This window comes from Protopterus annectens, chromosome 1.part1, assembly GCF_019279795.1.
Source record: "Protopterus annectens isolate FY-2018-M chromosome 1.part1, PAN1.0, whole genome shotgun sequence".
Classification (NCBI taxonomy): domain Eukaryota; kingdom Metazoa; phylum Chordata; order Ceratodontiformes; family Protopteridae; genus Protopterus; species Protopterus annectens.
Window position 1 is genome coordinate 1,989,510,920 of NC_056726.1, and position 17,076 is coordinate 1,989,527,995.

At 40.0% G+C, this 17,076-nt stretch overlaps 1 protein-coding gene across 1 annotated transcript in view; it reads left to right on the top strand.

Moving 5' to 3' along the window:
• LOC122816787 (dynein axonemal heavy chain 8-like) overlaps positions 1-17,076 on the top strand; it is a 9,517,065-nt gene that overhangs the window by 4,769,387 nt on the left and 4,730,602 nt on the right. The window lies entirely within an intron of this gene.

The following is a 17,076-nucleotide window of genomic DNA, read 5'->3' on the forward strand; positions in this document are numbered from 1 at the left end:
GCTGCCAGACTAACGTAACTCATGCTCTATTCCATAGCATACTGCCTACATAGGGGTGATCTGTGCCTGATGCACAAGGCCATGTCCAATCAGGTATTGATGGGCATGTTCCACCTCATACAATCCAAATCCATCAGAACCACAACAGCTACAGATTTAAACCTCAGCACACATATGAATAGGACATACTGTAGGGACAGATCCATCACTAAGAGGCTTCCCATACTGTGGAACAGGATCCTAGTTCATGTTAGGCAGAGACCCTCACTGACACTCTTCATGTGAATTCTTGACGAGTGGATGGGAGATCATAGGTTTACACCAGGGGTTATCTCAGTGTCACTACTAGACAGAGGCACAGTAAACTAATGCTATTATGTAGGGGGGGCTTTACTGTGTCACTACTATACAGAGGCGCAAGTTTATAAATCTATTCTATACACTGTCTGCAGATAGCCTAGTACTAAACTATGACACTGTGAAACTATATATGTCTATGTATTTCTACATCCCTCTCTAGCTATGTATACACATATGCATATTTTATATATATATATATATATATATATATATATATATATATATATATATATATATATATATATCTATATATATATATACATACATATATATATATATATATGTATATATATACATATATATATATATATATATATATGTATATATATATGTATATATATATATATATATATATATATATATATATGTATATATATATATATATATATGTATATATATATATATATATATATATATATATATACTCTTTTTTAGTTCCACATATGTATACACACAGTAACGTACTGCTGAACATCCATTACTGTACAACCTACTTGTACATTGCACTACAACCTACATTGCTATGTGCACATAGCTACCTTCACATACATATGCATGTAGAGCCTTCAGTGACAGTTGCAGTATGTCCCCGGCCTATGCACATCTTCATATACATAGATACAGACCAATAACACATCTGGAGGGTTCACAGTATGTAGACTATTATAGTAGTACTTTACATTACCTGTGTTTGTTGCAGCTGTTTGCGTAGGCTTGCAGTTACTTGGCCTGCTGTCAGCCTCTTTTTTGTTGTTACAGGTTTTTTTTTTCTCTCTTTCTCTTTCTTTCTTTCTCTCTCTCTCTCTCTCTCTACCTCCAGCGGGTGCAATGAAAGTATTGCATGTGTGGACTGGGAGTACAGGATGCTTTTGTAGGTATCTGCACATATCCATGTGATGGCCTCTGCACCAGTTGTTAGCCAGCATTTACTAATTGCATGCAGCCTGTTGTGTAGTGATTGCAGTTCTCACTGTGATTACAGGACTGTGCTATAAAAAGGTCTGTTAGGTAGGCATAGCCCTTTCAGATTATCAGGGTGGGGACCATGCTGGTTTGCTGTGGACACTGTTCTGTGAGTGTAAGGGTTGGTATGTCTCTCATATTTCAGGCTGTGTTGTAGACACTGCAATGCATGTTGTTCTGTAAGTGGAGTATTCCTTCCTCCAGTGTCCTCTTCTCCGTGTGTATGTAAACTGACACCTACGACTAGTAATACTGTGTATATGGGTGTGTGTGCTTTCCTGTGGGGATTGTGGTGTAACTGGTATATAGCAGTGGCTCTTGCAATCTTTTGCTATGGCTTCAATATTTGGCCTTTACATTCACTCCTTGCATGCCTGCTAGGTGTCTTTCCTGTAATGTGTTGCTATGGCTTTCCTATTTTCCATTTACATTCACAGCTTGTAATGCTTGCTACATCTGTTTGGGCAGCAATTCCCTATGTGTTTGTTGTGGTAGGGTGTTACTGCATGCAGTGTGGTCTGGCCATGGTGTGGGCCTTGACACTTACAAGGGTATTTGATCATGCTGCTGTGCAGGCCTCAGATACTCTCCGGTTCATCTTTTATCAGCCTCATGGAATGGTACATAGCAGTGGGATACTCCAATGACATATTCTGATATTCTGCAGTTATGACTGTGGGTTATTTCAAGCATATGTATTAGTACACCATTTGTGACGTGCAGGTGGTGCATACCTTCACTCAGTCATAGTTACCATTGCATGTGTAGTTACACCTTTCTGCCTACTGTTAGTACATTTGACAGGGTGTCAGTGGGGCACAGTTGACATTTGTTTTCACATCAGGGACATCCCTGTAACTCAGTCACAGTTGCTATGTCTGATCTCTTAACTATTCAACTATGGCTGTGTTTATCCTGCTCTGAGTATGTGTGTGGCTTGCCAAATGCTACTGTGACATTATTACCTAGTAGCTACCAACTAGCATGACTGTTTCTCAGCACACAGTACTATTGTACAAATCCACTAGATTTGACAGTAAATATACATGACATGCTTTGTGTACTAGACTTGCTATATTCCCTTTACATTAATTCCTACTATTTTATGATATATTTCTTTCAGCACAATTGTCTTGTATAGCAGTCATGGCTTAGTGGTAAGTCATGCAGACTAGTGTTTCCAAGGTCCTCGGTTCGAGACTGAGGGAGGTATTTTATTTTGCTGCTGAGAAAACTACAGGCCTTGTCATTCAGAGTGACTAAGGCACTTTTAAGCAGTTGTAAGTGGGTTAGCGCTGGTTTGTGCGGAAGTCACGCATGCGCACTGCTGCTTAGCTTCGCGCACACACGCTTAGCTAAGCGCACAGAAGCGCACACCTGCTTACTACTGCTTAAAAGTGCTTACTCTCGTGCATACCCGCACTATTTTCTTTTAAAGAAAAGAAAATGGGGAGATAGGAAAGTGGTGAAAAAGGGTGCACAAAGAGAGTAGGACAGTAGGAAAACAAGCTTGGGTTTTGCAGGAGGGATGTAGGAAAGGCCCATAGCTGCCCATTTCTTCGTCAGCAACAACTGTGCATATGTTTGTAATTTGGTGTGAAATTTGAAACCTTCCACCCCTGAGAGAGGTGTGAGGACAACAATAATATTTGTTGTACAGCCAGTGGTAATTGCCAGTTTACATGTCCAGCAGACATGTGTGCAAAATGGGCAGCTATGTATGGGGCGTAATTTTTTTGGGGGTACAGAGTGCCCTTTTTTTTTTTTTTTTTTTTCAGGTGAGAGTGGTATGTCAGGTACGGGAAGTCGGTATAGCTGGAGAGGTAGGTAGGGGAGGTTAACAGACAAGACAAACAAGACGCATACAGGGGTGGTGTATGACACATGTGGGGGGGTTACACAATTGACGGGGACGGATGTTTGGATATCTCGAGCCCATGAGCCCACAGATGGCAACAGTGGAAATGAGATCCCCACCCATGGGCAGTTGCCACTGTGCCTTCAATGCCCAGGATGGGGCTGTGCTGGGGGCTGTGTAGGCCGGGCAGCAGGCACGCCCGTGAGTTGTGCCACCTGTGCCTCAAGCTGGCGTAGGGGCCCAAGCACAGCGTGCCGGATCTCCCTACGCACCACAGAATGGACACTACGAAGGGTGAGTGGATGTTCTCCTCCGGCCAAACTTGCAGAGGGGGGACGAGCCCCATCCCCTGCAGCGCTTCCACCCACAGGTGGCACAGGGCCACCGGAGGAGGGTCCGGCCTGGGCACTACTGCCAGGTGCACTCGCCAGCTGAGGTGGGAGAGGTAGGTCCGCTGGAACCCGCCTTCCCTGTCGTCCTATGTTTTGCATTATTTAGTGACAGTTTGGGTTAGTAACGTGCAATACCATTCACAATTAGTTGTAACAGCATGCATTAGTATTCCCATTAACCAAACACCCATAAATTCAAGCCATTGAACAGCAAGCATAACACATGCATAATTTGAACAACAGTACACATTCCAACAACATGCAGGGTTGAGTGATGGCAATAGGCCATCAGGTTTGGATGTATGAACAGGGCACATGCATCAACGTACATGCAAATATGTATGAACCAACAGGACAGTTGTCCAGGGGTGTTAATTGTGAATATACATACCCATTTCACGTGGAATGGATTATTTGTGGTTATAGGATAGGGTGAAGAAATATTTCATTAACAACTTCAAATACCTATACATAAGCTGTACATTTCTACTAGCTGCAGATATATACACACTACAGGTCTGACTACAGTTTCCTATGTGACAACTTATTCATGTTGGTGATAGGAATGTTAGTGCTACATCAATATACATTTCATTTTTATTCATACACATTCATATCTGGCTCTGTTCAGCTACATCATCCTGCTACATTTGCTTTATATGGCTATAGACAACTGTGGATGTTTGGTATTTCATACAACCATACTATCTGCATATTGCAAACTGAGAGCAACATATCCAGATTTTGGGACAGACATTCCAGCTTCAGTACTTTTTTCAACACATGTTGCTGTTTGGTTCTGCCTGTCACATTCATTTCATTCTGTACTGACTGCAGTATACTTTATTCAGGAGTTATTACTACTTTATTGGTGGATTCATACCTCTTTCTCACACTCTCTCACTTGTTTTATTTTTACAATTCAGGATGGTACTTAATTCTAGGCTTTATTGACATGTTTTACTTTTAGTTATAACAATCCTTTCCAACAGTCTCACTTGTGTCATGTTTCAGAATTTAAACACGGACATATTTCACACATGTGTTTTACTCAGCTTCTGTAGCTGTACTTTTCAGCCTGCTGCAGGTTATGTACTATTATATTACAGGTGGAACATCTTTATTTCAGACTTGTTTCATTTTTATTTTTGGATTACACGCTGCATCACACTTTTGTAATCAAACAATACTTGCAAACTCTCTTACACTGTTACTTGCACTTTTTATTAATAAGTGACTACACTGCACTCTTTTGCAAGCTGTCATACTTATATTTTTTTACAGTTACAGGGAGAGAATTACTGACCTGCCTGGTGGCGCAACCGCACCAGCCTATCGGCATAGGCTCGACGGTTCGCAGAACGGACACCTGCAGCTGCAATATAAATGAAGTAATATTGGAATACACATCTCCATAATATCAGCTAGGTTAATTTCTTACATAAATAATTACATGTAACTTACTCAGTAGTGGGGCATTGGGCATTTGCCGGGCCTCCTGGATCCAACAGTTCAGTTGGTCCTGCTTCCGTCTCTTCAGGTCCACATGGTGGTGACGGACCTGTTCACCAGTCCTTGGTATTCCTGTGGCACTGGTGAGATAATGTACAAACCGGTCCCACGCCTCAGCCCTATATGCTCCCCACAGGACCTGGCTCTGCATGAGTTGGGCCTCATGATCATGGACGAGGAGCCAAACCATATATTTGGACTCCTCAACGCCCCACCTCTGTGCTCGGAAGCAACTACCGTCTCCTACACCTGCCATCCTAACTGCAAGTCGGTTCCACAATCGGTTATGCTGTGTATTCCCGCCTATGGGGCTTATATATGACGTTTTTCCTGCACTTATCTGTGATTGGCCATTTTGGAATTGTATCAGCTTCACAAAACCTGCTTTGTCATGCTCCTCTTTCCATTCATTCCTATATATATGCTATTACTGCATTTCTAAGAGCAACTGTCATGGCTTAGTGGTTCAGTACTTTGACTATGGTGCATGGTATCCTGAGTTCGAGTCTGGCCATTGCTTTTTATATTTTATGACTGTCTACACAGGCTAGGAGGTGTGTCTGTGTAAAGGCAGTTTTGATACAGCTTGCTCAATGTTGCCCGTCAGTTAGCTTGTTGGCGCTGTGTGCAGCTCTGCGCAAACGGGGCACGCTGGCTTACGTGCCGTTTGGCTGTCAGCACGCATATTACGCTCAGCTCAGCTACGGGCACACAGTTTCAGCGTGTTGGTATTCGGCTCAACCCCGGCCACTCCTTCTACACCTGTAAACCACTACTCACCTACGGGCACTCATTTTACACCTGTTAAAACACTGCTCACCTACGGGCAGATATACTCAACTTGTTAGAGTGTAGCACAGCTATAGGCACATCTGACTTTTTTTTTTTTTTTTTTTATTATTATCTCACATTTCTTCAAAATACATGGCCCATTTAATTACATTTTACATAAAATATAATTTTATATATGTACGTATATGTCAGGGAATTGTTTCGTGCTTATTTCACTAAAAATAAAAATTGATGTTGTGGGGGCTCAAACCATGACTGCCTTCTCTTCAGCCGACGTCTCTACCGCTACGCTATTCCTTCTTGGCTTACTTTGCATATTTAGTTCTTATATGCTTTTCCACTGACTGCTAACTGTGGCTAAGCGCCGGGCACGCCCGCTCAAACGAGCGCACTCACGGGCAAACATCTTTAAAACTTATAAAAAAATATAACATGTTCATTTTTACATTTTATGTTCATAGTCTGTGGGGGCATGTGTTGTGTTGTGTTTATTCACATTTACACGGACTCTGTCATGGGGGTTTACTTTCAGAACTTTTACTCTTCTGGGGGCGTGTCCGTTTGCAGGGCTCGCCCTACGGACACGCCCCCTACTGTCTTACACGGACCGTGCTAACCTTAGGTGTGATTCAGCATGCCCTCATGCATATGCATGGCATGCTGACATCACACCGTTTAACTGCAGCCTCCGTGTAAGCCTTGTAACTCTTACACGGAGGCTTTGTGAATCCTGCCCACACACTTTTGTTTTAATTATTTCTGTGCAGAGAGACTGCTCAGAGAAGTTAATGTTCATATAAAGCATCCAAGCAGTCCAAAGTCGGTGATGTAATTTTTCCCAGCTGGAGTGAATGAAGACCCTGTTCTGTGCTGACACACTTCAGCTGCTTTCGCCCCAATCAGTACAAAAAAGTGTGTGGAAAGAAAAGAGATCAGTAAATATAAACAACTGAAATAACTGATTTCTCCTCTTAGAAGATACTGTAGCAGGGCATGGATTTGCAAATCATGGGCTAGTACTCTGCAAAAAGGGGGAGTGAAACGTTTTGCTAATGAACTCAGTGGTATCTCACTTCCATGCTCCAAATGAAATTACAGCAGGTATAGAGTATTAATCTTACTTGTACAATTACCGTGCAAGTGAAATTATTACCCTGCTAAAGTATTGGGCAAGACTTTTTGTTTTAAAAAACAGTTTCATACCAGTTATAAAATAACATAAATGTGCTAAAACCAAGCTATTTCCGGGCCCAAATGTGTCTTTTCTCACAGTCAGGGCAACTCAGTAGCTAGAATTACAGGTTACTGATGAAAAATAAAACACTTACTCCAAAAGATTGAAATTATCACTCATATATAGTAATGTGGAAAACAAACAAAGAAGAAAATCAATGCACAGCTTAAGGGGAAAACAACATCCACTGCAAAAGCTCAAAGGGAGTTATGGGTCAAACAAGGTACTATAAAATATGAACGGAGCACACCAGCTGCTCTAAAATATGAGCGGAGCACACCAGCTACTCTAAAATATGAGCGGAGCACACTAGCTACTTTAAAATATGAATGGAGCACACCAGCTACTCTACTATATGAACAGAGCACACCAGCTACTCTGCTATATGAATGCAGCACACCAGCTACTCTACTATATGAGCGGAGTACACCAGCTACTCCAAAATATGAGCAGAGCACACCAGCTACTCTAAAATATGAGCGGAACATGCCAGCTACCCTCCCCCTTGCTGTATGGTTCTGGCGCCTATGCAACAACAGCACAACAATACCTGAAAGCATGAGCGTACCACTCAACCTCTTACAACAACAAATTCACATTTTAGCTGTTTCCAACACTGGAATAAAATGCCAACCGTAGCAACAATTCACAAACACTGACAGCTGGCTAAGAGTTTAGAAAGCAGCCTTCTTGCATAGGCTGCTTCAGCTTGTACCATGCAGTGGCGGATCCTGGAATTTGCAAAGGGGGGGGGCGCAGTCTGGCTTGCTGACTATCGGAGTAGGAGTGGGAGTGGGAAAGAGGGACACTGGGTTAGGCGGTTGTGGAAAGATCACCTTAAGAAGCTCTGACATCATGTATGGAAAGACAGCAATACACATTCAGTTCTGCATGATGCTGCTGTGGATGTGGTAGTAGAAACAGGTAACATGGAACTTTGAAAACCGAAAGTGAAAAACGTTCCTTATAATGAGGTACCTTTGAGAGGTATTGCTGCTTGTGCTGCTAACTAATGAAAGGAACAGCCTTTATCATTGGTTTATCGTGCATGAGGTGGCCTGAAATAAAAAGCAAAAAAAACAGCATTTTCAGCGGAAACTGGTAGTCTGTGGTTGCTGCACTGTATTTTTTTTTTTATTATTTGATTACTTATGGTGCCTAGGCAAAATAGTATACTGCGAATCAGCAGGGGAAGTGGTCACACCGCATTTTTTTTTGTATGTAGTTAAATGCTGTGTAATTGCAATCTTGTTTTGGCCCTTCAAGTTATAGCCCAAGATCAGAGATATTTTAAATATTGGTACCACTGGCATAGAAAGTTAACAATAATAATAATAGGAGCTGACTTGACTGCATTTTGTGAAGTAAAGGAAAACTGCAAGTATAGTAATGATCTATAGTTGTTAAATGAACAACAGTTTTCAAAAAAAAATTACATTAAATACATAAACAAATAAATACATAAATAAACAAACAATAAAACGTAAATCAGTTAAGAAGGCCATAGTAAAAGTTTGAGCCCAAATTTTTAGGCCTCTGAAAATCAAGGCACAGATGATGTGATAATAAAACAGATTTCTGAAATTGAAAACAGATAAAATAGGTTGGGAGGAAAGTAGTTTGGTTTTATATAATATCTTCAAATCATGATAGGACTCTTCTTATAAAGTCACTCTTGTAGGTGGAATAAACCCATATGCTTAATACCATAGTATTGCTGACAACATAATGTGCAAATTAAGTTGTCACCAGCCACTAAAGTAAAGATTAAAAAAAGGATGTTCATGGGAATTTTGCTTATGAAACTTAGAAGTTATTAGCATATCTTGAAACATAACTGATGGAGTGGTATATAACTAAAGTAATCTAGTACAGATTATTAGAGATGCACTTACACAGTCATCAAACTGGTGTCTTTGGTTTAAACAGTTTTATGTGTACAGATCATACAGACACCAGTCAAACTTGCTACAGAAGTAACATTCAATAATGGGAGATGCTGTGCCAGTGGTTGCACATGATTGTCGTGGGAGGGTGCTTTTACATGCTAAGTGGGTTTTTTTGCTTCATATTCTATTTTGGAGGTGACGCATTTTTTGCTACCACAGATATTATTTTCTAGCAAGGCTGTATTGTGATTGGAATTTGAGGGTTAATAAAAACAAATGCCTCTAGAGTCCAGTAGCAAAGACTTCAGACTGGTCAAACCATGCTATTCGTGCACACCCCAAAATCAGGGGTGCCAGAAGATGCTGAAGGTTGGGGAACAGAGGTTCAGAAGGGTACTTAGTGACGCTAACAAGTCATTTTTTTTAAATATTTGCTTTGATAAAATGGCATACATGTGATATACAGCTGAAGTTGCATTAAAATAATTCCACTGAAATTTCATATAAAATTACGGAATTATTTTAGTGCCTTTCTTTAATCCATTCCATGTCTGAGTGATGCACATATTTTCACGTGAATGTATGGTCTTATTTATTTATTTTTAATCATTTTTTTGACCGGGTTAGTCCCATTAGACTTGTGGCTTTTTTCAGGGGAAACCCAAGGTGGTAAATACACTACTAGGGGAACACCTACACTTTTTGATAGGTGCCATGGGAACTTTTACTTACACCTGAGCTACCACCAACTCAAGCAGATGGAACCTCACTTTGGTATCTCATTCCAAGGATGACACACTCATTTTGGTGTGGGAATAGAACCCACAGCCTTCCACACAAAAGGTGGGCATGCTACCTCTTGAATTACTGAAGCTGCACCTTTCTGATACTGCTGTATACTCTTCACACTGCTTGTCTGTGTGGCAGGAACTTGGATGAATACAAAAATGTGAGACTGCAGGATTAACAGGCAACATTAGAAAAATACCTGGACTCCTGTGTGACATCTGAATATTGCAATACTCTGTTGTTGTGTCTTTCGGCTTATCCCGGTTAGGGGTCGCCACAGCGGAACTCCGGTCCACTAATGTTTGGTAGTGGATTTTTACGTGCCGAGTTACCAGCCTTGACGCACAACCTTCAGCGAAGGCATGCCCATTCACGCATGCCTCCATACAGAAGACGCTCTAGCTGAGAATCGAACGGGACATCGTCTTGCTGTGAGGCAACAACACTACCGCAGCACCACTACCGCGGGCATTGCAGTACTCTGTGTGGTATTTAAACATTGCAATACTCAAACTATATTGTGTTAAACATCTGTAATTGCCGAATAGCTGGAACTCTGTGGTTTCATTCTGTTTCTGGCCGTGGTCTTGGCAGCTCAGTATACAATTTATATTATGAAACTGAAAATAGCCAAAGTACATACCTTGGCTATTTCCGAATTCATATCAGGGTGTACAGTGGGCTGTCAGTACTATAATTACAATTAGACTGAAAACATATCTTCCATGCTTCTACTTTGTTTGGCATGTCCAAGCATTTTGGGGTTAGTACACACTGCATGTGTTCTTTTAATCAACCTCAGAACCAATCAATCACAGACTTTTAGCTACCAAAATCTGCATTACAAGCTTTTAGAACTACTAGCATTTAACTTGTAGAAAGCAAGAAGTAGAACATAATTCAAATGTGCATACAGACATTTTGGGTTATAGAAGCAAAACAATCTTTTAACAATTAAAAATTGTAAATGGAGAAATCATACCATTATCACAGTTCCACTTGAAAATACAGCTACTGATACACTATCATTATTATAATTCCACTTGATTTCATTTATAAAAGTAGTAATGACAGCAAACTCCAGCAAAACAATAGCAGTACTTGGAAGGGCATAAAACCGGTCCAAGTAAAGTCCACTGTTGAATAACTAACCTTTCAAAAATAGTAGAAGAGAGTAAGAAAGCAGCATTGCATTGACATTTATTAAGCAGTGGGAGAAACCTTTCCAGAATCCAAAGACTACCTGCCTGGATCAAGCAATTGCTACTCTGCTGTACAGTATAGTGGTTTAGGGCTCTGTTTAGTCAATGATAAGGAGAAGTCTTGCAGCTTGCCAAATTTGGGTTTAGATAAACCTTCTGGCATCTGTTAATTCAAATCATGGGGGAACCATGCCTTGCTTGGATGCTTGCTTTAAAGTAGTCGGTTATGTACAAACATATAATAAGTATTATGATCACAGGAAGCTTATATAATCACAGGAAGCTCACACACATGCACACTTAGGGCGACCATTAAATCACCCATATCATGCTTGTAGGATATAGAAGGAAACTGGAGTATCTGGCAAAAAAACATATACAGGGATGTTTTACAAGATCTCCACAGGAGCTTCCTTGAATAAAAACCTATAAAACCTAAACTGGAGAAGTACTGTGAACCAACAATACTAACTGGTATGTCACAATCAGGAAAAGCTTGGCATCAACGGCAGCTAGTATTATCCTCCCAATTCCAACCTCATATCTTCTTGCTCTATACATTACTACTGATCTTCTTCTTTCGGCTGCTCCCATTAGGGGTCGCCACAGCGGATTAACTGTTTCCATTTCTTCCTGTCCTCTGCATCTTGCTGTGTCACACCAACCACCTGCATGTCCTCTCTCACCACAGCCATAAACCTTATCTTTGGCCTTTCTCTTTTCCAGTAACCTGGCAGCTTCATCCTTAGCATCTGTTTCCCAATATACTCTGCATCCCTCCTCAGCACATGTCCAAACCAACTTAATCTTGCCTCTCTAGCTTTGTCTCCAAACCTTCCAACCTGGGCTGACCCTCTAATGTACTTATTCCTAATCCTGTCCATCCTCGTCACACCCAGTGCAAATCTTAGCATCTTCAACTCTGCCACATCAAGCTCTGACTCCTGCCTTTTTGTCAGTGCCACTGTCTCCAACCCATATAACATAGCTGGTCTCACTACCCTCTTGTAGACCTTCCCTTTCACTCTTACTGGTACTCATTTGTCACAAATCACTTCTGACACTGTTCTCCACCCACTCCATCCTGCCTGTACTCTCTTCTTCACCTCTCTTCCACACTCACCATTACTCTGAACTGTTGATCCCAAGTATTTAAACTCCTCCACCTTCGCCACCTCTACTCCCTGCAACCTCACCATTCCTCTATCCTCCCTCTCATTCACACACATATATTCTGTCTTAGTCCTGCTGACCGTCATTCCTCTTCTCTCTAGAGCATATCTCCACCTCTCCAGGGTCTCCTCCACCTGTTCCCTACTCTCACTTCAGATCACAATGTCATCTGCAAACATCATAGTCCATGGTTGATATTGCTTGATTTTACCTGTTCTGTCTGGCATGAGTAGAAGTGATTTTTTTTTCTCTAAATGTTTAGTATTTATACAATAACTGACCCCTGAACTGCTGAGCATTATGGATACATTCTGGTGTTTTTCTTGGAGTTTTTTTTAAACAACCTTTTCACCAGTCTTTCTGTTCAACTTCCTTTTCTCATGCATTATTTCAACACACCCTAACAAGCCAAGAGAACACAGTAAAAACTGTAGAATAAATAGTTAAATTAACCTAGTTGTCTGGGGACGGTTACAGGGTTATGATTGTTCTGAGGTGCATTTAATTTTTTTTAACCATTAACTTACAAAAACATGAGTAAGAAAAGAAAGTCAATATTTTTCTTTCAATGAAGAAATGGGCTGTTTCTGACAAAATAACAGTTCACAATAAATTGAGAGGACAAATATTAGTGAGGATGCACGTCATATTTTGGAGTAGTGCCTGCCTCCCTACTCCTCCCCTAAAAAATGGTCACTTTTTTGTATATTCCTCTACTTTTACTTTGCAGTGAAAGTCAAGGCACAAATGGCTGCAGTTATACTTCAGCTGACCACTGCCAAACATCTATACAGCATGTCTGTTCAACCTTGCCTCCAAAAAGACATCCACCTTCTGTGTATCAATCCATTGTCAACAGTGGGATGAAAGTGAAAGTTAAACAGAATGCAATAACATACTTCATGCTGTTGCTGTCATACCCATATAAACAGCATGTTTCCTTATGCCTACTACCAAAAATTTAGCCATCTGTATACAGATCTAATGTCTGACTGAGAAGAAAGTGGAGAAAAATAACGTTCACAGCAGTGTAGCCTAAGTTGTTGCACTTAAACACACTGACCCTACAACACAATGACCCTACATAAGCTATAACAACCTTCTGTGCATACCTTTGAAATCTGTAATGAAAGTTAAACAAATAATAAAAACACCATCCCCCCCAACACACACACACACACACACACACACACACACACTCACTCACTCACTCACTCACTCACTCACTCACTCACTCACTCACTCACTCACTCACTCACTCACACTACATCAATCTTTTGTGCACACCTCTGAGCAGGGCTGGTTTTAGACTCTATGATATTCAGAGCAGAGGATACACTCATATAGCCTGGGATGTGGGGGCCACCAGGTTGCCAAAAGCTCTTGAGAGTCTGACTGTTAGATGGTGCATTTATGGTGTTATATTTGAAAGTTAGTTACCTGATAAATTTTCTTTTTTTCTTTTTCACTTGCTAATTTTTTTTTTACTGCTATGCAAAAGAGCGTTTCCACGATAAAATATGTGACATTATTTTTGAATTCGCACTTAAATCCACAAATGCACACATACTGAAACTACCCATAAAAGTCACCTCTATCAGTAGATGCATACACACATATTGAGGTGCTGGAGGAACCAAAGTATATGGATAAACTCACACAGAGACAGGAAAGGCATGCAAACTCCACAAAGAAGAAGCCACACTCAAGAACTCAACTATAGCCAAATGCTATGAGATAGCAATACTACTTGCTGTACCACTGTGCCAATGCGCAGTTGTGTTCATACACATCCTGCTCTTGGCAGACCCTTGGAGACAGACACTTATGTGCAGTGCTGATGCTTGTGATGTAACAGGAAACAAATCACAGCCAACTTGTTACTTTTAAATGTAATCATATAAAACTAACTTTATACTGATTTCAACAAATAGTATACATTATGTGATGCTAATACTGCTACAGCAAATCAGTGAGTGTTGATTAACAGTAGTCAAACAACAGCAGGGATAAGTCACTTTTTTCACAGTAAGCCTCTATACCAATCATTTACAGTTACTATACTGATTCTGTACACCTCAAATATCTGATTGTAGAAAATAATAACAATCATAGTCAAAGTAATGTGCTTCAAGTTACTTACTCCCACACAGAAACGTATTACATCTTACATCATGCAAACTCACAACAGTCCTGCAAAGCCAAATTAGTGATGGATTAAACCAAACTAACAATAAAAGAGTCAGTTATTTTCATCCACAGAAGGCCCCACCCCACCCAGTAGTTATAGCCACTTCTGCATAAACTTCAGACATCTGACTGCAATAAAAATAATCGCAAGGTATTGAACTTTTTCTTTGTTCCATAGAAAAAAGTATCGACACATTAAAGTATTCCATGTTACAAAACATAAATTAAATCAGTCCTGCAAAGCCAAAATAATGATTCATATTTCTCATCAGACAACCCCAGCAATAATAGCTATTTTATGTACATCTCAGATGTCAGAATTTTACAAAACAAAATAAAACAAATGAGCTACCAAATAGCATTATGCTTTCATGTATTTTCTGAAAGATATTAAGTCTGAAACTCAAATGTAGACTAACATCAGGGTTGGGAGGATGACCTAATGGTTACGGTGTTTGCTTTACAAACACAAGGTGCAGGGTTTGAGTCTCACAAGGGATAATTGGCTAAGCTTAAAATGGCTCACAAGGGCAGTTAGCTTAGTACTAACCTATTATGTTTGTCATTGCAACCTTGAATTAAATAACAGAAAAACAAAAATTTACAAAGAGCGGTCCAAACATATAAGGCAAAATCATATGGATTGATATGAATATGTGGCATACCTCTTGACTTCTTTACTCAGTAATCAACAACAAAGCCAAAACTAAGTAAGAACATAAATACATAATCAAGGACAACTTTTAAATATTACTCTAATTCATTTAAAAATTTAAGAGAGCAGGCTTTGCATCAATACTCATTTTAAGAACAAAAAGAAGCATGAAACTCTAATATTACTTACTGATGTTATTCTTCAGTGATTTACCAGTAAATCAAACATTTTATATGGGAAAGAGTAAAATATGAGGTAAAAATCAAGAACAGTTGGGAGCTAGTTGTTTGTCTACCAGCCTTAAAAAAAATCCCTACTACAAACTGGACCATTCCTCATGATGCCACTAAACACATACTCTCAAACACTGTTAATGCCATAACCTTCCATTGTTCAAAATGTTGGGGCTTTCTGTCAGTCTCACCCACTACAATTAAGACAACAAATCACAGAGTATTTGTAGTTTTGTTATTTGTTTTCAAGATCATGGGTGCAATGAAGCAGAAAGCATACCGATTAAGAAGAGTTGTAGCTGTGACTGATAACTGCATGGAAAAAAGAAAGGAAAAAAGTTAATAAAATACTTTGGCTGAGTGATGCAGGTGTGGCTGCCTGTTTCTGCGGTTAGCCTGAGTAAAGCCACAATCAGAAATGTTTTGCATAATAACAATTGACAGCTATGTTCCTCTTTAAGGCACACATCTTGGACACATTCCATGACTGGCACCGATGTTATCTCCTGACTCATACAGACACCAATTCTGTGGCTTTCTTTGACTCTCAGGACCAATCAGCCCACAATAAGATGAAAAGTGCCCAGGCATTACTGTCTTCCTTGGTTTTATGAAAAGGAGGTATCATAGCCAGAGGCAAACTATGGATCCCTTAATTATACCTTGCACTTGCTTTGCTCAAGAATTCTGGACAAAGCTAAAAATAATTGTGTGGGTTGGACAAGTTTTAAAAATTTCTTATATGCAGATCCCAGTTATCCCTGATTTTGTTTCAAAATTTTGCTCTGTCCCTCTAAAAACCTCCTAAGACTGGTGATTATAGGAGAAAAAGTGAATTATACTTAGTAAATAAGGATAATTAATTACAGACTTCTTTTCCTGCCGGAAAAGCATGTTACTTAACATTATCCTATTTTATCAAGGTGTAAAGTTAATAGTACTAATATTTTAAAAAAATGGCTCTGATTATTTCAGGATTTTTCTCAAATTCTGGAGGTAAGTGGCAGAGATCCCAGCACTTAGAAAGTTGCTAAAATAACAGGTTTTGCATAGCTTGTACTCTGAAGGGATATAATGCCTGAAATTCAGATGCCTCTGATTACTTAATGACTGCAACTGTAATGACTTACCAGAAAACCACACAAGCACAGAAGAGAATGAATAATAGGAGGGGAAAATCCAGACATTCTGCAAAATTCTGGTTCCAGTACCCTTGTTTCCAGCTAAATCTTGTTGATGTTCTGAGACTTAAAGCTGTGTCCATCTCAGCTTAGATAGTCTATTAGGGTTATTGATTCCAGTAAGCAGCACCATTCTTTTCCCAGAATTAAACCTTAGCTGTCACCTGTCAACCCAAGCTTGTTCCTTTGAATTTAATGACCTGTTTGCCCCCATTTGCTGCACTTATTTTTATAATTATCCCAATTTTCGATGACACATGTGACAATAAGTATATTTAAGAGAACTTGCCTCAGGACTAACTTTTATGGCAGTTCTCTTGTTATAGTCCTTGATTTTGGTAATGACACGCTAGCAAGGGGAAATTCCAGTTTTGAGTAATGGCTCTACCTTTTCTGAAAGTGAAGATCTGAGAGTGGAAGAAATAGGTCAAAATATTAGAAAAAATTCAAGAATGTTTTGTAAAATCTGGGAAGCTGTGAGTTATTCTTTCTGCAAAAACAGGGTACATGTACTTACTTGCAATCGCACATTCATACTCGCAATTGCGCACACTCGCATAATCGCACATATGATCGCGCTCACACACACACACACACACACACACACACACACACACACACACACACACACACACACACACACACACACACAC